The sequence below is a fragment of the Canis lupus genome, chromosome 12 (assembly GCF_048164855.1).
Source record: "Canis lupus baileyi chromosome 12, mCanLup2.hap1, whole genome shotgun sequence".
Taxonomy (NCBI): domain Eukaryota; kingdom Metazoa; phylum Chordata; class Mammalia; order Carnivora; family Canidae; genus Canis; species Canis lupus.
The window spans coordinates 37,953,031-37,980,768 of NC_132849.1; the positions used below are offsets into that span (position 1 = coordinate 37,953,031).

The 27,738-nt window shown below is 36.9% G+C and overlaps 1 long non-coding RNA gene across 1 annotated transcript in view; it reads right to left on the reverse strand.

Moving 5' to 3' along the window:
* The window catches only part of LOC140601523 (uncharacterized), a 602,967-nt gene that overhangs the window by 420,176 nt on the left and 155,053 nt on the right, over positions 1-27,738 (reverse strand). The window contains exon 7 of the long non-coding RNA XR_012004538.1: positions 16,920-17,091. This is a non-coding gene — a long non-coding RNA (uncharacterized lncRNA). The remainder of the gene's footprint in view (positions 1-16,919; positions 17,092-27,738) is intronic.

The following is a 27,738-nucleotide window of genomic DNA, read 5'->3' on the forward strand; positions in this document are numbered from 1 at the left end:
TTTTGAAAGGACATTTGTTGTTTTCAATGATCTTGGTCATCTTCCTTTAATTGTTGAATTTGTATTCCTGTAATTTCTGTATCTTTACATTCCTTTCCCCCTAACAACCCAGAAATAGACAAGTTCCCTCCAGCTTATAAACAAACAATTCTAGAGATACATGCTATATATTCTAAACAAAGACAGTATTATGGTCTCTCAGGGAGGAACCCATGATGTACATGGAGAGAAATGTTTGTCCTAACATCCCTGCTGGTGTGACCACTGTCCTTACAAAAGTGAACAAATCACAGGACAGACAATCCCTCCCCTTGGTTTACAAGTTAGTTTGCTGAGTGAAAAGTTGGACTAGTTAGAGAATAATGAAGCTAAATGCAAATTTTTGCATGTGTCCAATATCCATGCTTGTGCGCTAGAGCTACTAGTGGGAAAAATCACATGCCTCATACCCATTATGAAGTCAAATTAATAATACTAAATGGGAAAATCACAATGCAAACTTATTTAGTCAGATCCGCACCTCAAAGGGATGATTGGCCAAAAGAAGAAAGAAAAACAAAAATCAAATTTTGACTTGTATTTCCTTAGCCTGCTTGGAAAAGCTTTGCAATTCTCAATTAAAGAGACTGTTTTCCAAGATGGGCCATGAGTAAAAGGACCTTCCTAATATCAGCTATGAATAATAAAATTATATATATATATATATATATATATATACATATATCTCCAAAAAAAAAACAGAGGCCTTTGTAATTAGATGAAAAGGGAATCTTAAAAATGATGAAATTATTTGCTATTATTTTATCTGTGATAGGCCCAGTTAGGCTGTGCACATATCAAGTATTTATTAATTAGTATTTAATAATTGAGTATTTGCTGAACTGGAAAGGAAAGAGCTTCTGAAATCACTTAAACATAAGGAGATATATAATTTTTTTTGTTTACCAAAACCTATTAGTTTCTATCAAACCTGAACAAAACACTATATAATTGGAATTGGTACTGCCATGTAATAACCTGAACTCTAAATATCATCTATTGTCTCTTTACATGGGCCCCTTCCATTTAAAAGCCTGGCCCCTTGCTTGTAAGTTTTACTTTTTCCCAAAGTGTACTTTTTCCCAAAACTTGTGTATGAGTTTGTAAGTAAAGGCAAAATATCTACTCATCAATTGCATTTTAAAATACAATAAGTATATGCCTCCTAACTCAATAGTAATTATGTCGGTTCTGAACATTTTTCTCCTACATGGTAAGACTGATGTGAAAATAACTAGGAAGAATTAGAACAGGAGAAGAGAAAACTGGAAAGAGAAGAGGATTACAGAGGATAAAATCCATTTTAAATTTTATTTTTTAAAGAGCCTTTAAAATTGAGAACGTTGGGGCACCTGGGTGGCTCAGTGGTTTAGCACCCACCTTCAGCCCAGGGCGTGATCCTGGAGTCTCTGGATCGAGTCCCACATCAAGCTCCACACAGGGAGCTTCTCCCTTAGCCTGTGTCTCTGCCTCTCTCTCTCTTTCTCTCTCTGTGTGTGTATCTCTCATGAATAAATAAAAAAGTCTTTAAAGAAAAATAAATAAATAAATAAATTAAGAACTCCAAAGGAAATACAACTTTGAATTTAGTGAATAATTGCTTGCCCAAATTTTTTTCTTTATATTGCTGATGTTTCATTCTTTGCCTTCTCTTTATTTCTTTTCAGATTGTCTTTTACGTGTTCATACAATACAGCTGTCTCGACAACCACATTTAGTTAGTAACCAATTCCTAACAATGTGCCTCACCCTGGCCATCCTGGTTCAGGCTCTCAGCACCAGCTTTCATCATCCTGCACATATATGTGGGTTTCATTTCCCCCAACTACTTGCATAAACCCAGGAACTTTGCTATTATTTTATCAACTGTAAGTCCAATTAGGGTATGCACATAATAAGTGTTTAATAAGTATTTTTTGAACTGGAGGTGGAAGAGACTGTGAAATCAATTAAACTAAATTTGAAGATGGAAAATACTAAAAATATAGAAAATCCACCATATGGCCAGTCACCAAGAAGAATGCCCAGGTCCACATATTCTAGTTACATGGTTCCATTACTTAATGTCTGAATACACTCTGATTTAGATATGATACATTAAATTACTGGGTATATCAGAAGCTTAGTTAATTAAAGAAGACTCAGAAATGTTTGTAGTAGGCCAAGTTGTTATTTTTGTCAGGCAATTAAAAATGTCATCTGGAAAACAAATGCAGTAGTTCCCTTCTATCCATGGGGGATGCATTCTAAAACCTCTAGTGGATGCCTAAAATCACAAATAGTACCAAATTCTATCTACTATGTTTTTTTTCCAATAATTACCATGATAGGTTAATTTATCAGTTAGATACAATAAGAATTTAAGAACAATAACTAATAGTAAAACAGAACAATGATAACAATACATTCTAATAAAAGTTATGTGAACGTTGTCTCTCTCCCTACCTCAGAATATCTTACTGGACTATATCACCCTTCTTGCGATGTTGTGAGATGAATGACAAAATGTCTACATGATGAGATGAAGTGAGGTGGATGACAGGCACTGTGACAGTGTAGGTTACTGTAAACTTTCTAACAACGTGTCAGAAGGAACATCTGTTTCCCAGCCATAGTTAACCATGGGTAACTGAAACTGTGGAAAGCAAAGTGCAAATAAGAGAGAATTCCTGTAACATGGAAATTGTAGTCTTCATTGATCTAAACTGCTTTCCGTAAGCAATCATGTCATTAAAAAATTAAGCACTTATGTTTCACTCAATTAATAACCAGAACAAACAGTAATCACACTAATGACAGAACATACAGTTCAAGAACTAACTGAAACTGGCATAAGCAAATGGGTAGGCATTTTGTTTAATTTGCTTACATTATGGTTACTCATGGTTGCATCCCATGGACTTCAGAATCAAAATTCTTACACTCATATACCTGCTCCACCACTTAGTCTCTGGGCAATCTTGAGCAGGATAAGATTATATATAGTTGTTGTGAGAATTAAATGAGCTATAAATATAAATTACTCAATAGTACCTGGGCCAAAGAAGATTTCAGTAAATGGTAACAATTTTTATTAAAACGTATTTTTATTTCTTTCAGTGTTTGTTTTTGCTTCTCAACTTCTCTCCTTCCTTGACTGTCATTTGGCCTCTCCTCAAACTACATCTTAAAAAATAAATGCCTAGATAATACACTGGCCTCTGTAGACAACCCTTTTTCCACAGTTGGGATTATTACTACTTGGAGAATCAGATACATTAATACAAAATTGTAATACCAAACATGATACTGCAAAGAAAGAAAATCAGTAGATATGGATCATTCTTCTGAGCAGCTTAGCAATTAAGGGAAAATTGTGTTAAGATAGAGATATATTATTCAAAGAGGGAAAGGAACAAATGGAGAGGGTGGGAGGGAGGAAAGGGGAGGTCGTAAGAGAGGAGAAAGAAATTAGAGTGAAAAATAAAAGAAATACTGATAGAGGAAGCTTCTAGAAAAAATAGAAGTGATTGGAATCAAGAGTGTGGATGAATGGTTCAGTCCTAGAAAGAAAGTATAACATATTTTGAGAAATGAGAAAAAAAGGAGCTAATGAATGAAGATGTGGAAAAGTATTAGTTGATAAAGAAGTTGAATAAGTATGTTGTCGGATAAAATATTGGACACCTAGTTAAATTTAAATATCAGATTAAAAATGCAGACATTTTTAGTATTAGTATCTTCCTAATGTTGCCTGGGAAGTATCTATACTTAAAAATAGTTTATCTCTAATTCAAATTTAACTGGGTTCTTATACTTTTCCATGACCTGGCAACTCTAAGAGGAAGTTCAGTTTTTATGATCCTTTTATATACAGTGAAGCCAGCTATATGAAAATCGATTTGGAGAAAGTATAGAGACATGAGAGTGGAAAGGAGTATGAACAGCCATGGTGAGGCTATGCATAGTGATCTACTTATACAGCACAGAATTTTCAAACAATTTAGTGAGAGATACTTTATTTCTAGGCCAAATATTCTCTGGTTATTAGGGAATTAATTCAAATCTTGAGGGTTCTTTGTGCATTATCCTCCAATGGGTCAACACTAGCACTACTCTTCACTCTTATTTTCCACATTTAATTCCCTTCAGTGTTGAGAATAGAATTCTTTTCCTCAGTGCCCTTCATGCCTAAAAAAATCAAATTTTGATCTCAACTCAGGTCTAAGAACTTCTATTTAACTACCCTCAAGCCCTGAATTAAAGGCTTCCCAGAGGATACCTAGGTGGCTCACTCAGTTAAGCATGTGACTTTTCATTTCAGCTCAGATCATGACTTCAGGACCTCATGAGATCAAGCTCCACATTAAGCCCAATGTTGAGCTCTGTACTCAGCAGGGAGTCTGCTTGAGATTCTCTCTCCCTTTCCTTTCTCCCAACTGTGCTCTTTCTCTCTAAAAAAAATTAAATGAATAGATCCTTTTAAAAATTAAATTTAAAAAATGAAAAGCTTCCCAGGATTCTTCTAAGAACTACTTTTCACAATGTCTCTTAATGCACTGTTTTCTTCCTGGAAAAGTTCCTTTCGTAATGGCTGGCCAGTTTGAAATCTTCCTTTACCAACTATTTGATTCTGGTCAGTTAATAACTCCTAGTCCTGCTACTCCTAGGCAATGCTATAACTAGAGTATTCTCTCCTATATCGCCATCCTTTGCATCACACATGAAAGCCCCCAGGTTTCTAAAATCATACTCCTTCATATCTCCACCCCTAGGGTCAGCACCTGCATGCCTGGCACACAAAACAGATTCTTCAGTATTTGCTGGCTAACCTACCCAGTCACCATACCCCATGAAGTCAAACCACCATTCAGTAGCAGCTTTGTCATATGTTAAAGTTTCATTTAATTTCAAAGGGAAAATATTTAATAAATAACTTTCAGAAAATATACATGAAGAATGAGGAAATACACTGAAACTCTGAAATCACATGGTAGGTTATCTCTGTCCCGGGATGGCTTGTCATGAAACACTCTAAGTGTAATAGCTGGAAAAGTCACCCTTACGATATTAAATTCTAAGGAGACTTTTTGAGTTTAACTTGTTCTAAGAGTACCTGATGCAACCTACCAAGGGTTCATTTTTATCTTGATGCCTCCTAGTTGCTTTCTATTAATGTTTATGACACTCAACCACATAACATATAATTGAACTATTCATGATGCATTAATCTTTTTAGATTAGTAGAAAGTGCTGATTCATCAGAAAGACAAATCAGACTTGTATTAGAGCAGGCTTTTAAAAAAAAAAAATCATTATTTTTCCAGTCACTTGAATATACTGCCTCCGAAAATTTACACTTTTTTTTTCTAAAATTGTATTTATTTATTCATGGGAGACACACAGAGAGAGACAGAGACAGAGACAGAGGCAGAGGGAGAAGGGGGCTCCTTGTCAGGAGCCCAGTACAGGCAGGACTTGATCCCAGGACCCCAGGACCACACACTAAGCCAAAGGCAGATGCTCAACCATTGAGCCACCCAGGTGTCCTTGAATATTTACACTTTTTGACTGAAGGGCAAACTCAGAGATACGCTCTGAAAGAAGGTATTTTTAGAATATACTTTAAATCTCTTACCAGATGTCAAAATTTCACCTTTGAAGTTTCCTGAGAGGAAATAAAATAATTATTTTTGGTTGTATAAAACACATGTCAATTTTAAATATATAAAACTTTAACTATAACTCTTTATAGCAGAGCCTTAGAAAATATGGGTGGAAGGTAGCAGGAAGCGGCACCAGGTTCTGAAATTCTTTACCTGCATCTACGAGCAGTGGTATTTCTCCAGTTACACTTAGGTATCTGGCACTAAAATGGTATTTTTCCAACTTAAGGGAAGCAGTCATATGTAAAAAATAAAATTTTTTTAATTTTAAGTTATTTTTGCTCATGTATGTGCCTGTGAGGGAGAGAGACAAAAACAGAGACAGAGAATGAGATAGTATGTATCTAGTATCAGCTTCTATTCATATATGCTAGAATGTAATATAGGTTATTTGATTAACCCAAAATTCTATTTGATTTTAAGTAAACCAAGGCATCATAGCCTTTTCTGTTTCTCTGCAAAGAACTTCAAAGGACCAATGATCTCTGCTATCCGCTTATAAAAAGACTAGAACATAGTCAGGGACTAGGGACCTAGGTTTTACTCCCAGGTTTGACACTATTTCACTACATGGCCTTAAGCTAGCTCACATATATCTATAGACCCCAATTTCCCCAAATATACAATAAGGATTTGGGTTAGGTCAGTGGATCTTAAACATTTTTTTAAATTAAGAAAGTTCTTTTAAAACAAAAATCTTACCAAGAAATACAATAAGATAAAAGCAAAATGTCTTTGATTGAATAGTAGGAGTGAAAGTAAGAGCCTCAAATCACCCCTAAACTTTGTCTTAATAATGCTCAACTCTCACTCCTCAAAAACCCCACATAACCATTATTATTACACATTATTTATTCCTATTTTAATCATAGGGCTAAATAAACTCTAAAATCTCCAGTTTTACCAAGAAACTATTTTATTAAATGCAAATATACTACGATAAAGATACTAGATGGTGGTCTATTGAGTTCATACAATTAGATAAGTCTGTAAATGAAAACCCACATCACATGCCTGAATATTTAAGGCTTGGAAATCAACACTTTAAGTCAAAATTATACAAAGAGCTGTTTTTTCCTGTAGGTGGGAATTTTCTCAACAAATGCTAAAAATGACAGTAATTTTTAATAACACCCACATAACTGTGACCTTCTGGCTACAGCCTCCCCAGCTATCATTCCCATAGGTCTATCTACATTTATGATGCCCTAGCTCTTATATTAAACTCCTTCATTCCCATCCTAATTGAATCAAGATTGGGTTGATGTTGGTATAGGAAAATGAAAAATATGCTAGGATTAAAAAAAATCTTAAGAATAAGAATCTGACTCAGTTCTCTCATTCTATGGAAAAACAGAAATGATGCTACAAAGATTACATAAGTTTGGAGAAATGAAAGGACTCATAAGAGTACCCTCATCTAGAGTATATTTAAGGCAAAGCATATGGTAGAGAAAAAAAGAAGCAAACATAGGAAGCATCAGGGGCCAATAGACTTGCAGGTTCAGCTCCTCAGGTTCCTTTATCAACCACCCAGGATGAGCCTCATTTCTAGACTATGAGCCACCATAACAGTCTGGATATGCATGAGAATTCTTAGTTCAGGAGAGCTCAAGCAAAAGTTTCCAGAGAGGTTTTCTATGCCCTATTTATCCTAGAGCCAAACCCAGGCTATGTAACTGGTTAAACCAGGTATAATTCATCTAATCTGCATATCCCTAAAAAATGTTAAAAATTTTGCCCTGGCCTCCACCAAGGGAATTTTGCACTTTTAAGGGCACATCATTACCTAGACTAGCTCATCCTTATCTCACCTAAGTGTCAAAATCAGACTTCCAGACTTCCCAGAGATAAGTAGAGATCTGTTCCAGTCCAAAAGTAAGATAATTCCCTTATAAAAACCCCACTGACACTGAAAAATAAGACATGAGTAGTCCATGACATGGATTAGTAAAACAAAATATCGCATTCCTGGAGAAACACAGAGAAAATGCCACAATCAAGGACTTGAAAGATGGTGGGAAGGTTATTCCTATCAAACACCAAATCAACTCACTTATCTGGATTATGCAGAAGCCAGATGAATTTTAGGGAATTACAGTGGATTATCATAAATTAATCAAATGGTGACTCCAATAGCAGCTGCTGTTCCAACAAATCAGCACAACCCCTAATACCTGATGTGCAGCCTCTGATCTGGTAAATTCTCTTTTCTCTCTCTATTCCTTTCACAAATGAAGGGGTAGCAATAAACTTCCTCTGCCTTCTTTCAGGAATACATTAACTATCCAACCTACAGTTTCCATCTAGGCTGTATGGAATGTGATATCTGGCCATTTCACAGATCATGACATCAGTTCACTACATTGAATGCAGACTGACCTAGTGAGCAGGAAATAATGAATACCTTAGACCAGTATTACTTAAAGGGTAGTTTGCATACCAAGAAATATATAAATACTATTTGTTGTTAACATGTGATTAGTTAAGTACAGAAATTTAGACTAAGTATTTAGAAATTATATAGTAATTTGATAGCATAATTTGTTGAATCTAATATTAAAAAATTTAAATCTGTATTTTCTGTGTGTTTATAATTTTTTTTAGTTATTCATTTTTGCTGTATTTTACAAAAGTGGTCTGAAATCAAGTGGAGATTTTAAAAGAAAAAAACAGATAGTTTGAGAAATATTGCCTAAAGCAGGGATCAACAAACTACCAGGAACCTATCTTTGCATGGTCCATGAGCCAAGGATGATAGTTTACATTTTTAAAGAATTATTAGAAGTGAAAGAAGAATAAGGAGGAGGAGGAGGAAGAAGAAGAAGAGGAGAAGGAGGAGGAGAAGAAGAAGGAGAAAAAGAGGAAGTGGAAGATGACAAAGAAGGAGGAGGAGAAAAAAGAGAAAGAAGAAAAAGAGGAAGAAGAGGAAGAAGAAGGAAGAAGAGAAGGAGAAGCAGCAGCAGTAGTAGTAGTGACAGTGTTTCATATGATGTGTTAAGCCTAAAAATATTTAGTATCTGGCCCTTCACAGAAAAAATGTCTGTAATCCCTACCCTACATATCTTGGTAAGACGCATATGTCACAAAGCATAAGAAACAAGCTCCTCAATAATTCAGGGGTTGTATAACTTCAGTAAGGTTTCTAGAGTTCCAGTGCATGTCAATTTATCAGCTCTGGGGTGAGGGACAAGCCAGTACATTTGGCACCTACTACCCCTAAGAAAGAAACATGATGCCTATTAGACCTTTCTGGGTTTTGAAGGAAACGTATGCCTGATTATGGCATGAAGGTTGCTTGGACATATTTACCAAGTAACTTGTAAGATATCTACTTTTTAGTGGAGTCCAGAGAGCAGGCTCTACCATGAGTCCACACTACCATGCAAGCCTCTCTGCCACTTGTGCCTTATAATACAGCTGCTCCCATGGTACATGAGGTATCTGTGATAGGGATGGTGCATGGAGTCTTTGGCAGGGCCCTCTTGATGAATCATCATGTAGACCCTTGGGATTCTAGAGCAAATCATGCCCTCTTCTGCAGAAAAATCATTCTCCTTTGAAATACAGCTTCTTTAAACTGGGCCTAGAATAACTGACATGAGCCACAAACTTATTATGCAACCTCAGTGTTCATCACATGCTGAGTGCTACCTGAATCACTAAGCCATAAACTCTGAGAGTGGCAGCAGTCCATCTTCAAGTGGAAGTGGTATATGAGAAACTGGGCTCCAGAAGGTCATGAAGGTGCACATAAGCTTCATGAACAAGACTCTCATGGTGCCTACTTCTGTTTCGTTGCCTCTTCTCCCTTACCGCACATATGGCCTCAGGGAGACTCCTCTATGACTAGTTCACTGAGAAGGGAAGACAGTTGGGCACGGCTCATAAATGGTCCTAGAAGATAATCTAAAACCACCCCAAAATGGATGGCAGTAGTGGCCCTGGAAGGGGAGTTGTTTAAGGGATATCCTCCCTGCAGATAGAATTTTGAGAAGTTATTTGGTTTGCCTAAAAGATGAGATTGCCTGGGAAATGAAAGTGTAAACCCATGCTTTTATGTGTGCAGTCACTAACAATTGAGTGAGTGGATTTGAAAGAGCCAGATTCAGAAATTGAAAATCTGCTTAGGAGAAGAGGTCTGTGGATAGATCTTTCAGAATGGGCACAAAGTGGGGGGATATTTATGTCTCATGTAACTGTAGCAGGACAAACATAGCAGAGGTTGCTTCAACAATTAGAGGGACAAAGTGTTCCATTCTGTCCAAAACTAAAATAGCAGAAGTTGTGGACATTTTGGAGAATCTCAAAAATAACAATTTTCATTCACCATGGCTCATGTGGCTATATCCACTATTAAGTGAACAATTTATCAGCAGCATAGATACTAATTGAGTCCTCAATAGGCAGAAAACTATGATAAACTTGCCTGGGGCAAATGGACTATTGGTAGTAGACATGGATGTTATAATTATCAAGTATGGCCATGTGACAGGTTGAAAAAAAAAGGGACAGTAACTGTCCATGTTTTCTTTATTCTTTATACATCTATATTTGCATAAATTAATCTTCTTCTCTAGTCCGCCACTATAAAATATGAAATATGCTCATATGGGTTGAATCTATATTTTAATATTCAATCATGGAATATCAGAACTGGATAAAGGGCCTTCCTTTTTTGGGAAAACAAATGTGTCTTCACTTGAACCGATGTTTGTTGCATCATGTTAGTTAGAAATAAGATGCTAGAAAAATGAAACTAGACCATTCTCTTACACCATACATCAAAATGGATGAAAGATCTAAATGTGAGACAAGATTCCATCAAAATCCTAGAGGAGAACACAGGCAAACCCTTTTTGAACTTGGCCACAGCAACTTCTTGCAAGATACATCCATGAAGGCAAGGGAAACAAAAGCAAAAATGAATTATTGGAATTTCATTAAGATAGAAAGCTTCTGCACAGCAAAAGAAACCATCAACAAAACTAAAAGACAACCTACAGAATGGGAGAAGATATTTGCAAATGACGTATCAGATAAAGGGCTAATATCCAAGACCTATAAAGAACTTCTTAAACTCAACACCAAAGACACAAACAATCCAATCATGAAATGGGCAAAAGACATGAACAGAAATCTCACAGAGGAAGACACAGACATGGCCAACACGCACATAAGAAAATGCTCCGCATCACTTGCCATCAGGGAAATACAAATCAAACCACAATGAGATACCACCTCACACCAGTGAGAATGGTGAAAATTAACAAGACAGGAAACAACAAATGTTGGAGAGGATGTGGAGAAAAGGGAACCCTCTTACATACACTATTGGTGGGAATGTGAACTCTGGAAAACAGTGTGGAGGTTCCTCAAAGAGTTAAAAATAGAGCTACCCTATGACCCAGCAACTGCACTGCTGGGGATTTACACCAAAGATACAGATTCAGTGAAACACCAAGACAACTGCACCCCAATGTTTCTAGCAGCAATGTCCACAATAGCCAAACTGTGGAAGGAGCCTCGGTGTCCATCAAAAGATGAATGGATAAAGAAGATGTGGTCTATGTATACAATGGAATATTACTCCGCCATTAGAAATGACAAATACCCAGGATTTGCTTCAACGTGGATGGAACTGTAGGGTATTATGCTGAGTGAAGTAAGTCAATCGGAGAAGGACAAACATTATATGGTCCCACTTATTTGGGAATATAAAAAATAGTGAAAGGGAATAAAGGGGAAAGGAGAGAAAATGAGTAGGAAATATCAGTGAGGGAGACAGAACATGAGAGGCACCTAACTCTGGGAAACAAACTAGGGGTAGTGGAAAGGGAGGTGGATGGGGGTTGGGGTGACTGGGAGATGGGCACTGAGGGGGGCACTTGACAGGATGAGCACTGAGTGTTATGCTATATGTTGGCAAATTGAACTCCAATAAAAACATTTTTTAAAAAAGAGAGAAGACACTATATTTCTCTTTATTCAGAAATGAAATATAGGGAGAAGTGTAGTACATGGATGCTGAATTGATAAAGAGGTGAATTTTGTTGGATTGTCCTTTTTTAACACAGCACTGCCTCAAGAACACAGAGGAGTAGCCAGGAACTACATATTTCAGGATCCCCTACTTTGTATGGCTTTGTGTTAGAGCTTACCAATGAGAGAAACTTGTGATATTTTGCAGACAGACTAGAGAAGAGATTCTTCGGATCTATTGGGAGTTCACAGAATCTTAATTCATGGTATTTTGGGGAGTCCATGGTAACCAGATGGATGGGTAGATGGGATATTCAGTGACCTCCCAAGCATTCCAAATGCACCCACATTTTTGTGATAGTCTGACAGTTGGTAGGAATTTTCCCAAAGATACTGAGATTGCAGCAATTTCCTGGCAAACTTTTTATGAATCACACATTTTAGTGCTTCAGCCTAAGGTGAAGTGACTATCTCTCTGACCTACCAGCTATAGACTTCCCAGCATTCACTCTCTCCACTCTTTCCACAATCATGTAAACTTTAATTCCTTTGATTGAAATTTTCTTCCCCATAATACCTAAAGTGTCTCTGTTTTCCTGACTAACCCAGATTGATACACATTGTTTGCCTTTACTTTTATCTGTGTGCTTCTGCCACTTAAATTCTGATTTCCAAAAGCACAGTACATCTGTGATGACACTGGCAGCAGCATGACTCACAAACTTTTATGGCATTTGGATATAGCTACCTTTTGTTTTGAAAATATAGGGCAAGATGTGGGGAAGTACTTCTCCAAGACCTAAGCCAGGAGAATAGATGTTTCTTTATGGTTTCAGACTGCACCGTGCCAGTGCTAAGTCTTGAATCCCAAGCAACAGAAATAATCATGTATTCTTAAATAAATATATTCTCTGTGTGTTTGAGACACAGGGACTTTTATTTTTTATTTTTTTAAAGATTTATTTATTTATGATAGACATAGGGAGAGGGGCGGGGGGCAGAGACACAGGCAGAGGGAGAAGCAGGCTCCATGCCGGGAGCCCCACGCAGGACCGATCCTGGGACTCCAGGATCACCCCTGGGCCAAAGGCAGGCGCCAAACTGCTGAGCCACCCAGGGATCCCCGACACAGGGACTTTTAAAGTTTAGGGCCTAGAACAGGGGTCTGTCTTGTCCCAAGCTAAAGGCAATTTTAAGAACAAGGGTCACATGTCCAGAAAGACTACAAAGGAATTTACATAGATGCTACATCTTCTGGTCTATCTGTTGCCATCATTTTAGAAGCTGTCACAGTCAGAAACTGGAAAATATTGTTTACATATTTATGTAAACCACTGAAATACATGGAGTGATTTATTCATGTTGTTCCATAAATAAAAGCAACTGACATTAAATTAGTCACAAGAGCACTAAGTCGCATTTCCCTTTATTACTTATATCAGAGGCCCAAAGGAACATGCTATATGCCCTCAGAGTGATTCACTGGAGCTAAAAAAGCCCACCAAATGTCTTAGGCCTTTTAGAATTACACATCAGAAATGTTTATAATCAATATGCTCAAAGTAGCCAATGGAGAAACCAACCAAGCTACACAAATGCTGCAGTGCATCTGTGGGACCTTTCCTACTGAATCAGTGTTATCTAAACCCATACAGAAGACATCAATTGCTGTCCCAGCAGTAAAGAAGATTTCAGGTTCATTTTAATCCTAAGATTAAAGGGATAGAAAAGATGCTGAGAGATCTTCAAGTTCATCAAGATTAGACTTAAATTGCTCCAAGGAGAACAGAATCCAATCTCTTTAGACTCTCTAGGGAAGAGATTCAACTTTCTCTGCTACTATTCTCTGTTGGATACCATTTGAATGCTTAGTTGTGACTCTAACCTAAATCAATTCTGTGGCTACTTCTTGTCCTTTGTTCCACTGCAGATAAGGACAGTTTGCATCCTCTTTGTCAATGAATGCTTTGAGATTAATTAATATATGTGTATAAAATACATATGTGACCTTGAAACCAAGATTCATTTCTTCAACAACCAATTTATGAGCATCTCCTATGTTATTGTTGCTGTGCTAGGCATTGAGAAAGAAACAAAAGAAGTTTACAATCTAAAACGTAAGCCTAAACACCACATTCAATCTTTGTAGCTCTTCCTGGTTTATAAACTGCTTTCATTCTCTTGATAATATTTGAACTTTGTAAAAGTCTTCTAACATTTTTTCCAGAATTACTCTATCAGTAATATGACCTGCGACATGACAAAGAGGTGAGGGATCTTGGATGTTATCCCAGACCTTACAATTCCTTGTCCAAGGCTCTTTCTATTATGCTTATTTTATGAAAATGTTTATCAGTGAAATGAAAACTGAAACAATCACCCAGAATATTTGAAATACAAGTCTAGACCCAATTGCTACATTTAGTCACAGCAGGTATCAATCATGCCATCAAACTTATTTGTCCTGCATCTTCATTATAAGAAGACATACATGTATCCAAAGTTTAGTGAATATGATGTTTTCTGAACATTTCATGGGAAATGAAGGAGAGGGTACAGATCACCTACTAGAACTTAGTGGAAATTGCAGGAAACAATTTTCCAAGTTTGGGGGGGGCCACTTAACCAATCAGAGATATATTCTCTCACCTGTCTATGGTTTCCTTCTTTCCATCAGTTTCCTCTACTTTGTTGGAGCAATATATACACAGTCAACTCTAAAATCCACACTGCCTAAGGGCACCTGGGTGGCTCAGTTGGTTGAGCATCCACCTCTTGGTTTTGGCTCAGGACATGATCTCAGGGTCATGGAATCAATCCTCAGTTTGCTTTCCACACTCAGTGCAGTCTGCTTCAGATACTCTCTCCCTCTCCCTCTGCTTACACATGTGCTCTCTCTCAAATAAATAAATAAAATCTTCTTTAAAAATCAAATCAAATTGACATTGCCCACAAGTGATCCTCACTACTCCATGCAACAACCCTGGTAGGTATACTCAAGTGTCCATTTTGACCCAGGTGCTTTAATTAGAGATTATTTTATTGCAAGTAACAAAAAGTAGTCTTAAATTTCCCTGAACAAAATTCACAGTTATAACCACTTCATTCCCACAACAGACCAAATCATGAAGTGGAAAAGCAGGTCACAAGGTTGGTTGGCAATTTCTCTAAGCCCTGACTCAGTGGCTGCCCCATTATTATCACTCTTTGCAAAAAAGTTTTCTCTCCTTTTCCGAACAGAATTAAGATGCCTTATGAAAGCCAGACAGCAACTTCAATTTTAAGCACCCATCAGTGACTGTCAACAATCCTCACATCCTGTGAGAAAAAAAATCTGGTTGACCAGCATCTAGGTCAGATGTCCAATTAACTATCACCCAAATTATGTAACCCATTCCCTACCTGGCAGAGGCAGTGCAATTGTATCAAGATATACTTGTATCAAGAAGGGGCTGTGGATGCAACTGATAAATTGACAAAACATTTGCCCAGTCAATCAGTTAGCTCTTTGGTTAACAAACATAAGTTTCTGCTGTACAGAAGCCTCCATGAAGAAGAAACAAAGACTCAAACGTGTACTCTGCCCAAAGACAATCTGTCTAATAGAGAGTAAAGCATACAGATAAGATAGAATGCAATGTTTCTCTAAAGAGAACATTTCTGTTGGTCTTCCAGTGACTCCATAAAAGTTCTTTATGACAGTTTTAAAATACTGCCTTTGTATTTTGTTGAGTCTAAAAATATAATCCTATTCTGGATTATCTAGGTAAGTATCTAGTACAGCATATTTTGCCACAGACTTTCATTGCTTAAGTCTGATGAGTGTTTATTTATGAGATATAAAATGACCATCTTAAGTACTTTTACTTTGTGAACTCTTTAATGAAATGTTTCTTACATTGGGATCCAGATATATTTGGGGGCTTTGATGTTCCTCAAGTTTAAGAAGAGCTGATATAAAGAGTTAATAAAATATTAACATGTATTAAATCCCTCCCATGAATTATATGTTTTTATATATAATTTTGTGTTTTATATAGCTTTTATAAAATTCCATGCCTAACTTTAAAATAATCACTTGAAGTTGGTATTATTATCCTCATTGTGTAGGAAAGGAAACTAAAGTCTATAAAACCTAAGCAGTTTGTCCAAAGATCACAGAGATGGCCAATTAGGAACTATAATGATAATTCAAGTATGTAGCAGCCTATCTCCTCTATATCCTTTCTTTTACATCATGTTGGCTAAGGGCAGGGGACATTTATATGCTATACTCTTTTATGTATATCTAGGTACGAAGGAGATAATTCTGGCAAAATCAGAAAAGCTGAAAATTATGAGGAGCATAAAGAGAACAAAGATTATTTAAATCTGGTAAATGTAGTGACGTGAAAGTAGGTTGCCAGATTTAGCAAATAAAAATATAGGATACTCAGCTAAATTTAAATTTCAGATAAACAATGAGTCATTTTTATAGTATGAGTGCTTGCCATGCAGTACTAAGGATATATTCAAATCAAAAAATGACTCATTGTTTATCTGAAATTCAAATTAACTGGGTATCCTGTATACTATCTGGCAACCCTCCATGAAAAAGGTAGGTGGGTATAAATGGGAATGGTGGAGACAAATGGATCTAAATACTGTCAACTGACTAAGATTAGACTTTATTCTCCAAGCAGAGGGGAATCAATTGGAATTTCTGAGGGAAATAGCAACATGATCAGATGTGTGTTTCAGGAAGATTAATCTGTCTGGGAAAGATAAAACAAATTAGAGACATGAAGTATTGGATGTAGCAATTCAGAGGACATGTATGAGAGCCTGAATTATGTAAGTGGCAGTAGTACAGAAGTGGAAAGGTAGATCTGAGTGACATAAAAGGGGTAGCATCATCAAATTAGGTAATCCCAAACTGGCTAGTGAAACATGCCTATCTGGATTTGTAGAACTAACAAGCACCTTTGAAAAAAAATAGGTACATTGTCAGTATTTCTGTTTTAAAACACATACTTGAAATCCCTCTTGGATTGTTTCCCCCACATTGGGTGTCATTTTCCCCAGAAGCTATGTAAACATCTCACACTCAATCCTGAGTTCCTACACTAAAATCATGAAGTAGTTTTTCATCATGACAGTGAACCCAGAGCACACACTCAAGAGGCATATGATGGATTAAGGACAGCTTTGAGCTGCCAGTGGGAATGAAAAACAGAAGACTGAACATTGCAGCACATCAGAGAGAAATCTTACCTTCTCGTTTTTATCAGGCATGAAGTTTATCTTTTGCCCCAGGATTGCAATGTTTTCCATATGGGCATGGTGGTTTATGGTCACAATGTGGGTACCCTCCAGAGGTTACCTAAGTCATCCATCAGAGCCAGCCTTCAGTTGTCACATGGGCATCATCTAGACACTACACATTCTGAAAAAGGACAGAATGTGCAGACAGTTTCAGAATTCTTTAAAATTCCTTTTTTTTTTTCATTTATTTAGATAATATTTATCACATACCTACCACGTTCTAGAGCAGGGGTCATCAAACTAAAGCCCATAGGCCTAATGTGACCTACAGTCTGTTTTTATAAATAAAGTTTTATTGAAACACAGCCACAGCCATTTGTTGAGCTGCTTTCAAGCCCAGTGGCAGAGATCCCATGTCTTTCAGAGTCAGGAAACTTTCCTAAATAGACAATAAATATTTGAGGCTTTCTGGGGCCATTCAGTCGGTGTTACAACTACTCCTATTCCACATTACAGAGCAAAAGCACCCATAGACAATGTATAAATAAATGGCCATGGCTGTATTCCAATATAATTTTATTTACAAAAGCAGGAGGTCAACCTGCAGCCATAATTTGTTACTCCCTAGTCTAAACCATAGAATGTCTCTGGTTTATGTCTCTAGAAAAATGCAGTGATAATTTTCCACATGAACTAACCAACACTGGCTCAGTATTTTATTTCTCTCCACTAGTATAGATACAGAGGTTTGACAAAACATATTCTATTTGTTTTAGTTTCCACTTGATGACTTATCCATTTTGGAAATACAATTTCAACAGATTACAATTAAATGTCAATTTCATTTTATTCTCTTTTGTTCTCAAATATTTGCTTTATTAATGTGTGTTGCAAAGAAAAGAAAACATCATTCTCACACACTTCTCAAATTCATTTGACTGGAGACATTTTATGGTGTTTTGCTTTATTTCAACTATATACTTGGGTAAATTGAGTTCTCTGACTAAGTTTAGATGTAGAGTCTACCACCTGATGACCTACTGCTGGTAGTTGGAAAGGGAAATATATGATGATTTAGTAGGCACACTCTGAATTTACCCATTGCTACATCTTGGGTAATATCCATTATAAATGGAATAATAACTTATTAGTAATAATCCAATCAGATACAGAAATCACACTGGTAATTTAATCAGGGAAATTTTACTATCAGGAATTATTAACTAGTACAGAGAGAATGAGCATTTTACTACTAAAAGGTAAAAGAACACTAAAGAATACAGTTAAAGTACACATGAGAGTAGCCACTACCAATAAGGCTGAAGGACAGTACCCAAGGAAGAAACCAACTCAAAAGGTGGTTCCACCAGGGCTGAGATTCGGACTTTCTTAGCGGGTATGGCTCTGACTCACTGGATGACTAGTTTGTTGAGTGTCTGCAGGCAGAGTCTGCCAAGCAAAAAACAAATCACTGACTGAGGTGTCAAGATTTTCATGGAAGACAACCACCGGGGTACCCACAGGACTTACTAGGAAGCTGCCCACTGAGATGCTTGTGGATTCGCTCAACAACCACCTACTATGATCCTGAAGAAACTATCTAGAAAGCCACTGGTTGACCACTATGCCCTAGGAGCAAGAGAAAAGGCAAGGCACCAAAACTGGAAGAGATGTGTGATAAATGTTTATAGAGTTCAGTTGAAGTTTACAAAGCAAAGAGCAAGAAGGGTGGATTCAAAGTTAAAAGTCAATAATTGATGATTGGCATGAAAAACAACTGCATTTCGCATATATGGCCTGCAAAAACATTATTTAATCAATATATTGTATTCTAGTAAGACTCCATCTATGTATTTTAATATGCCCTAAATGCCAGGAACTATACCTGAGCTCTGAATATACACTCTCCCCTGGATTTAGTGTAGATGTCTGTTGTCAATTCAGTGTTTATAAGACCCCAAAATTCATATGTTGAAACCCCAGCCTCCATGCTGTAGTATGATTGGAAACCATGTCATTATTTCCAGAGTTTATCCTATGATTTCTAAATTTGCATCTTTGCTAATGCTCTTTTCTCAGACTTTAAACTTCCAACCCTTCAAAATAAAATATTTGGTGAAATCCTACCCATTATTTAAGGTCTGGTTCAAAGGCACTATCTTCTTGTCTTCCCTAAATTTTCTATATGAAATTGTTCTATTTTGAGACCCACAGTATCATGTGCCAGGTTCTGTTATGGGTGTTGGATATACAGGTGATTAAAACGAAACCCTCCATATAGGGATTCATTAGAAGTGGATGAAACAGATAATGGTAAAAGAGACAGGAGAAAAACTAGGAGAGTAGGATTACAGAAGCTGGTAAGGAGGTGTTTCTGTATAGAAGGAATGATCATCAATGCCAAATGCTACTGAGAAATACAATAATATAAAAACTGAAAAAAGACCACTGAGCTTTGGCAAAATGGAAGTATCCTTTATAAGAGTTATTTTGGTAGAATGGTGAAAACAAAAGCCTAACTGGAGTGAATTGATGAGATAATGACAGACGAGGAAGAGACAGAAAGCGAGTAGAGACAAGTTTTTGTTTTGCTGTAAATAGGAGCAGACAAATGGGATGATTGCTTGATCAAAGGTGGGTGCTTTCCTATATTTTCAGGTGAAAGACTTTATAGCATGATTTTATATTCATGGAAGAGATCAACAAGAGAAAGAAAATTGTAAGATGTAAAAAGAAGCCCTTGCAAAAGCAAGAGAGGTTGTTATCTAATAGACAACTGCAGAAACTACAGATTAGAATGGGGCTAGTTCACTCATGAAACAAGAAGAAAAAGAGAGAACAGAAATATGAGTGCAGGTAGAGTAAGAGATTTGGAGAAGGAAAAGAAGTTTATTCTAATGTATTCTTTTTTTTTTTTTTTCAGGGAAGTACAGAATAAAGCTTTGGGGAGGGGTGTTAGAGTTTGGAAGACAAGGAGCTGTGAATGAGTCATCTCAAAAGATGAGGTGAATTTGCTACACTAGCCATGAGACCTTGATGATGTAGTTGAGAATTCAACATTGACTAGGCAGCATGATTGTGTTTTTCTCCAATCACACTTATACACTCCGCAATCCTTTTTTTAAAGATTTTATTTATTTATTTATGAGAGACACCACAGAGAAAGAGAGAGAGAGAGAGAGAGGCAGAGACACAGACAGAGGGATAAGCAGGCTCCATGCAGGGAGCTCGATGTGGGACTCGATCCCGGGTCTCCAGGATCACGTCCTGGGATGAAGGTGGTGCTAAACCGCTGACACTCTGCAATCCTATAGAGAGAGTTGCACAAGTATATTTTCCAAAATTTAAGTTTACAGCACCCTTAATGTCTCAGTAATTTCACTCAAATCACTCACAGGCCAAAAAAAAGAAAAATGAAAAATTACCTAATGGTTCTGTTTATTAAGTAGTTAGATCCAAATAACTTAATACGCATTTAAGTCTTAACAACTTAGTATTGTTTGAAAAATACAAATAAATTAAAAGAAAAAATAACATTGGGGCTAATTGAATAGATGCATAAATGGCCACTGTGAAGAGAGAATAGTCCTTTTAGGAAAAATTGATCTCCTTACTATCTTGGAGATGGGATAATGTGCTGCTGGCATCCTCTCTCCCCTAACACTCTGGCCACAGCCTAGAAACCCCAGTTTCAGGCCAAGCATGACCCCCATTTGGTGTGTCCACACATGGCATGGAGAGCTGGTGGTTGCTACATTTGTTAATTTTCTGCTTAGAAATTAAGAATAGGGTTCAAGAAGAAAAGCAATGTGGGCAGCCCGGGTGGCTCAGCGGTTTAGCACCGCCTTCAGTCCAGGGCCTGATCCTAGAGACATGGGATCAAGTCCCACATCAGCCTGCTTCTCCCTTGGCCTGTGTTTCTGCCTCTCTCTCTCTCTCTCTCTCTCTCCCTCATGAATAAATAAAATAAAATCTTAAAAAAAAAAAAAAGAAGAAAAGCAATGTAAATAGGTTCATACAGGAAGACTGGAAAATATTTACTCTTCCTAGTTTCTTTACCTATTGATAATAATCACAACTATAAGAGCTTTGACTCTTTCCTAATCTCTGACTCCTTCCTAACCCTCTCAAACAACGCCTCACCCAGTTAATTGACAAGACCCACAGTGACTTGGTCTATTATCATTGCCTCCTAATTGAGCTCCGCATTTGCAGTCTTATTTGACATTTAACAACTCCTTGGCTTTTTATTTAAAGATCTTCATAAGACTGTCTTATTTCCTTTTCCAGGACTGCCTCCATCCTTTTTGCCTAGGTGATTCTGTCTAAGTTCTTCCTTTCTTCTGGAATGTTCTCACCCACATACCCACCTGTCAAAATTCTCTCATTTCTTAGGAACCAATCTCAAATACTGTTTTTTGCATAAAGATTTTCCTCTTGATACTTTAAATAAAAATACTCAATCCCTACTCTAATCTCCTCCAACATTTCATACTTCCCTAATATCAATGACCATGCCCCACAGTATTATATTCCTTTGTCTACTATCTTGAGAAAACCACCAGCTGATAAGCAACTTATAGACAGCAACTATATTTTAGGGAATCAGTCTAGAGCAGGAGATAATATATTAAGTCTGATGGTGGGGGATGAAGCCCACTTGCTGTCCTTACTAAAGGTTCTCTCCAGGCCTTAATTTCTGATTCAGTGAAATGCAGATAATATTAACAGCCACTCACACAGATTGGCTAACACCGTGTTTAGCTCATAGTAGGTGCCAAATAAATATCAGTTATTTTTCATTTTTTACATCTTTAGAGCCTTCCTGGCCCCTCACATGGAGAATGTGCAACATTTTTCATTTATTTGCATGGAAATGTAGGCCATTATAAAGGTTGTCATACTAAGAACTCAATATCATCAACTAAACAATCCTATTTGAATCTCTAGTTTGGCAAAATCTTTAAAGAATTAAATTTCCAAATCTCAGTGCCTCCCATATGAGAAATAAAACATAAATGAACCTAGTGTGCTCCCAACTAGGGAGGGGACAGTGAGAGAGACAAAGTATGTGGAAATGAGAGAGGGATCACTTTTTTAATCCTTAAAATCTCATACCAGACCACTATTTTGAGTTTGTATTTATGTTTCTTTGTTCAGTATTTTTTCTTAATCTGTTCTATTCAGGTTTTAGGTGGAAACATATTAGTTCATTTTTTTTTTTGTTTATTGGGTTTTTTTTTTTTTTGCTTTATACTAACCTTTCTTAGTTTCTCTTTAGTTTTATTTGTCTTCTCATCTTGCATTATCTCCAAATCCAATGTAATTACTAGTGTCAAATGAAAATTCTACTTGTGCTTTCATTTAAAAAATCTTAAGCTGCTTAAACCTCAGAAACTGACCTAACTAAACAGGAAATGAAATTCTAAAAATTATATATAAATTGAATTTTTTGTAGTTAAATGAATGAATAAATATTGGGTTAAGTATTCTCTAATATATCCTTGAGGAATAAATATATTTATAAGTAATTATTTGGGCAAAGTGAATAATTTTACATTGATGAATCTTTTTTCTAACACAGGTTTTCACATATCATATTTGTTTTATACAATAAAAATCTGTTATCTCATTCCTGCCTACCTGAAATTCATTTCAATGACAAAACATATACATATTTACATTGGCTTCTGACAAAATAAAAACCGTGTTTAATGAAACAAATTAAGGGGTAAGTCATGAGCTGCATTAATAAATTTAGTCCACGGTTTAGAAAGGACAACCAAATCAAGTGCCCCATCTCATATTCATTTGGAAAAGCCTTCTCTGAACACAGAAAAGAAATATAACTCTATTAAAACCTCAAGCACAGGCTGCTAACCAGTTGAATATAATTTTATAGATTTTTTTATGCTTGAATATGGAGAGGCTTTTGACTGTCATTTCTTCAACAAGATTTGTATAAATGAGGGATGACCAGTTGTATTGTGATATACAAATGTATTTGTTCAATCTACTACTTTAACAGTTTTGCTATGGTGATGAAAAACTTACAACAGCATTTCCTTTGACATAAATGCAGATCTATAAAACAGAGATTACATCTTCAGGATCACAGAGGGTTTGAGCTAACAGGATCAGAAAGATGGCTTAGTGTAATCTTTCTTTTTATATTTCAGGATGTCAAGACCCAGAGAGATAATGACACATCCAAGATCATCCAAGGTTGTTGATGTCTACACCACAGTAACTTTAGAACCCTGTCTCTTCTTCTGTCCCACAACTTAATAGAGAAAAGGAAAATTCTAGTGCTTTCAAAATCCAAACTTTAAGCTATCTTTTCTATATTGCTTAGCTGTGCTACTTCAGGGTAGTTTTGTTTGTTTGTTGTTACATAAATCATCTGATTCTCTCAAAAAAAAAAAAAAAGCTAAGGTGTTGTCTCTGGGAATGTTTTCAAAAATAAGTGGGAGAATACGTACTGAGCATTAATATATACTGAACAAAGTACAAAGACACTGAGGAAAATTTAAAAAGAAATCATAATTTTTTTTTAATTTTTATTCATGATAGACACAGAGACACAGAGAGAGAGAGAGAGAGAGAGGAAGAGACACAGGCAGAGGGAGAAGCAGGCTCCATGCAGGAAGCCCAACTCCAGACTTGATCCCAGGACTCCAGGATCACATCCTGGGCCGAAGGCAGGTGCTTAACTGCTGAGCCACCCAGGGATTCCCAAGAAATCATAATTGTAATGACTCTTTTTATAAGGCTTAAAATTAAAAGAAACAACTAAAACTATCATCATCTTGTAGGTGGAATAACCATTTTGGCACCCTGCAGCCACTGGGTCCATGCATCCTCCTGACTTACCCTCCTAAAGGAATAGAGACCAATGTGTCCCACTATTCAGCAACTCACACTTTGTTCTCCAGTGAAGTAAGAAACAGGAGCTTTGTCACTGAGATTTGCAGCAAAATATGTGCTCAAGATGAGTATAGATACTTAGGTCAAGAATTTAATACTACAGATTCTTTCCCTCACCAGATCCATTCAGATTAGAAGGAATGAGGGCCTTATGTCAAGCCTTTGTTTCCTTGATAACTGGTAGGTGCCACTTGCTTCTCTGGCTGCCATGGTACTCACCTGTTTGTTCTACTCTGCACTTGTCAGCCACACTCTGACAGGTATACAGGAGCAAGCAAAACCCAGGGATGACTCTCCCTGGAGTTAGTGACTCTTAGCTCATTGTTGGCTCTGCTCAACGGCCTGTTATTTCCCTTCTATTCAGCTTGCTAGCCCCTATTACTTTGCCTCACCTGCTCTAAATTTTTAGTTTTGATTCTCATTCTTTCTAGCATAAGTATTTATGCCTCTAGAATTTTATCAAAGCTGTTACCCTCTATTAAGAGAACTCATTTAGGTCTTTCTCCTTCATATAAATTTAGCGTTTTTCCCCAGTCCAGTTAGATGGTCCAATCTCTTCAAGAAGAATCCTCTCCTGATTTCTTATACATAGAAAAAAGACATTGTTATTTGGGTCTAGCAGATATTCCATTACATTAATTCCTCTTGAAGGCAAAGGCTCTCCCTCATATCTATGTTTTTAGAACATTTATAATAAGTGTTGAGTGGTAATGATGTTCTTCCTCATTTCCTTTGTCCCTTTTGTCAATTCCCTATAAGAGTTTCACTACTGTCCTCCAAATGTAGAGCCAACCTCTTCCCTCAGAATAGGCCCTGAGCTATTCTAAAAAGTCCAGTGCTCATTCTTCTGGTGAATGGTGTAACTTCACAAGATGACCCTTCTGGTGGAGACTTGAGAGTCACTGACTCTTCTGTCAGCTGACTACTGGCTCTTCCCACTGTTTCCTTGACCTGGCTCTCTATGGTTTATTAGTACAATTACCACTTGCCTATCTGCTTTCCTGTATTCCCAAGGCTTACTGCTTTCTTTGTTACTCTGGATTTAAGAAAGACTTAAAAGGGTTTCGATCTGCTAGTTTACTCATCCTTTGGGATACTGTTTGACAACAAAACCTTGGCAGGTCAGCATACTCTGAGGGACATCAGCACTGAGAGGCAGTAGGGTCAGGCAGAAGCATGAATGGGGTCAGAGAAACCAGGTTTCAATCTTAGCTTTGCCATTACTAGCTGATTTGAGCTAAGTTAAAATATTCAAGCTTCAGTTTTCTCATATGTAAAATGGACATTCTATGCATTTTTCAAATACCTTAGAAAATTAGGTGAAACAATATCTATAAATTGCCTGGAGCTCTTTGACTTGAGTTATAACTCATAAATGCTAATTTCGTTTTATTTCCTTGAAAGCAAATCTGAAGCTATGCTACTCAAATGTTGGACCAGTAGCATCTGTATCACCCACAATCTTTTTCAAAATATAAAACTCCAGGCTCCACCTTAGACCTGTTGAATCAGAAGCTACGTTTTATCAAGATCCCCAGGACATTTGTTTACATAATTTTATGCATATTAGAGTCTGAGAAGCTCTGCTCTGGAGGCCCATTTTAATTAACTGACAGCTGTTGGGATGAGATAGAATTGGAGGCAATAGGGAGGTATATTAATACAGCTCCAGAACATTCTGGGAAAATTTCAAAAGTTCTGGTAACAAAACTATGGATAGTGTCTTTATCATTTAAAAGTATAACCTCCTTCCAGGTTTTAGTCTTTCCCATCAATAAATTCAATTACATATGATAGAGCTGCTAAGTCTTGTGACAGACATATTGAATAGACACAGTTTCAGGACTCCATCACCATGCAGTTCATAGAGATGACTCTATGCCAGGTGAGTAAATCCACTCAGCCAGTACTGTATCTCAAGAAAGCCTTTCCTGTGGCACCTGCAAAATGAATTATTAGATCTACAAGCAGACCACAAGTATAACTCTTCGTGCCTGAACCCAACATACATATAGGCACAGATTTCCTAGGTCTACTGACCCTGTTCAGAAGATGCTTCAGCCTTTGTGCTACTGCCAGGATTTATCCTAAAACTTGTACTTTCAATTTCTGGGTTCTTGCAATGATGCGCTCTCACAGGTTCAAGCATTTTGAGGACTGTTAGAAATATCAAATGTGGATCGGTCAAGAAAGAGTGTTGGAGGAAACAGCTACATGCTGTACATAAAAGATGATCTACAACTCACCTTCTAGGAAATCCCTGAAATTTTTGTGCTCAAGGCTGCAGATTCCATTTAGGAAACTAAACAAAACAGTGATTGATAGATAAGTTAAAGTACATTTAATTTGCACCAACTGGTTGTTAGATCACATAGGGATGACAAGAGTATTTTATGGCTAATATTGGAGCCTGGCTAAATGTAATGAGTGTTTCATACTTCTATTTAAGGCCCTATATTTTATTTGTTTATGAGCATTTAAAAACAAATGACTATGTCCTCTTGACATAGGAATATCTCAAAGCAAAGAAACTGCCAAAATTCTCATCAAGATACTTGAAGCACTCATTTAAAGTTTGGAGTCTATCACAGAGAAATAGAGAGATATTCCATGCTGACGGATTAGAAGAACAAATGTTGTTAAATATCTATACTACCCAAAGCAATATGCACATTTAATGCAATCCCTATCAAAATACCAACAGCATTTTTCACAGAGCAAGAATAAGCAATCCTGTATCTTGTATGGAACCACAAAAGACCCCGAATAGCCAAAGCAACCTTGAAAAAGAAAAGCAAAGCTCGAGTCATCACAATTAGAGAATTCAAGTTGCATTACAAAGCTGTAGTAATCAAAATAGTATAGTATTGCTGCAAAAATAGACACAGATCAACAGAACAAAACAGAAAATCCAGAAATGAACTCACACCATATGGTCAATTAATCTTCAACAAAGCAGGAAAGAATATCCAATGGGAAAAAGACAATCTCTTCAACAAATGGTGCTGGGAAAACTGGATAGCAACATGCAAAAGAAACTGGACCACTTTCTTACACCAAACACAAAAATAAATTCAAAATGGATTCAATACCTAAATGTGAGGTCTGAAACCATAAAAATCCTAAAGGAGAAATCAGGCAGTAATCTCTTCAACATCAGTCATGTCAAATTCATTCTAGATATGTGTCCCAAGGCAAGGGAAACAAAAGCAAAACTAAACTATTAGGACTTCACCAAAATAAAAATATTCTGCATAGTGAGGAAAACAATCAACAAAATTAGAAGATAATCTATGGAATGGGAGAAGATATTTGCAAATGACACATCTAATAAAGGGTTAGTATCCAAAATATAAAAAGAACTGATCAAACTCAACACCCCAAAAATGAATAATCCAATAAAAATGGTCAGAAGAGGGCAGCCCGGGTGGCTCAGTGGTTTAATGCCTCCTTCCACCCAGGGCATGATCCTGGAGACCCAGAATTGAGTCCCATGTCGGGCTCCCTGCATGGGGCCTGCTTCTCCCTCTGCCTATGTCTCTGCCTCTCTCTCTCTCTCTCTCTCTCTCTCTCTCATAAATAAATAAATAAATAAATCTTTAAAAAAAATGGGCAGAAGACATGAATAGACATCTTTCCAAAGAAAACAAACAGATGGCTAATATGTTCAATGTCACTCATGATCAGGGAAATACAAATCAAAACTACAATGAGTTACTACTTCACACCTGTCAGAATGGCTAAAATAAAAAAACACAAGAAACAACAGGTATTGGCAAGAAATGCCAATATGCAGAGAAATGGGAACCCTCTTGCCCTGGCCATGGGAATGCAAACTGCTTTAGCCACTCTAGAACACAGTATGGAGATTGCACATAAAGTTAAAAATATAACTACCCTA